Source organism: Octopus bimaculoides, chromosome 5 (assembly GCF_001194135.2).
Source record: "Octopus bimaculoides isolate UCB-OBI-ISO-001 chromosome 5, ASM119413v2, whole genome shotgun sequence".
Lineage (NCBI taxonomy): Eukaryota > Metazoa > Mollusca > Cephalopoda > Octopoda > Octopodidae > Octopus > Octopus bimaculoides.
This window is the reverse complement of record NC_068985.1, coordinates 8,467,383-8,467,834: the sequence shown is the minus strand read 5'-3', so window position 1 is coordinate 8,467,834 and position 452 is coordinate 8,467,383. Positions and strand designations below refer to the sequence as shown.

Here is a 452-nt window from a genome sequence, read left to right as displayed (position 1 = left end):
TATATATATATATATATATATATATGCATACACACAGACACACACGCATACACACACTCATCTACGTACGTATTTATGTGAATGCGTATGTTTGCGTATGTTTGCGTATGTATGCGTCGATTAAAACAGTTTTAAATCGATTGTAATAGCTTGCACAGCCAGATCAAAATATTTGATCGAATATAAGTTGTGACAAGTCTAAAAGTGACGTTGACAATTAACCCAATCGCTGAGCAGCATTATATTAGCGTTCTGTTGTATTAAACTTAGTCATAAGTAGACTTGACTTCCTTTAACGCACACAATTGTCTAAGACGACAGCCGCCGCAGAGGAGGAAAAAAAAGTAAGGACCAAGCGAGAGAAACTTTACGACACTTGACTCACAGGTAAGGCAAGGCAGAAGTGCTTGTGTAGGCATGTAAGCGCATGGATATGTATGTGGACCTATATA

The 452-nt window shown here is 37.8% G+C and overlaps 1 long non-coding RNA gene across 1 annotated transcript in view; it reads left to right on the top strand.

Annotated features, from left to right (window-relative positions):
- Positions 1-228: 228 nt before the first annotated feature.
- The window catches only part of LOC106877071 (uncharacterized), a 44,688-nt gene continuing 44,464 nt past the window's right edge, over positions 229-452 (top strand). The window contains exon 1 of the long non-coding RNA XR_001410330.2: positions 229-387. This is a non-coding gene — a long non-coding RNA (uncharacterized LOC106877071). The remainder of the gene's footprint in view (positions 388-452) is intronic.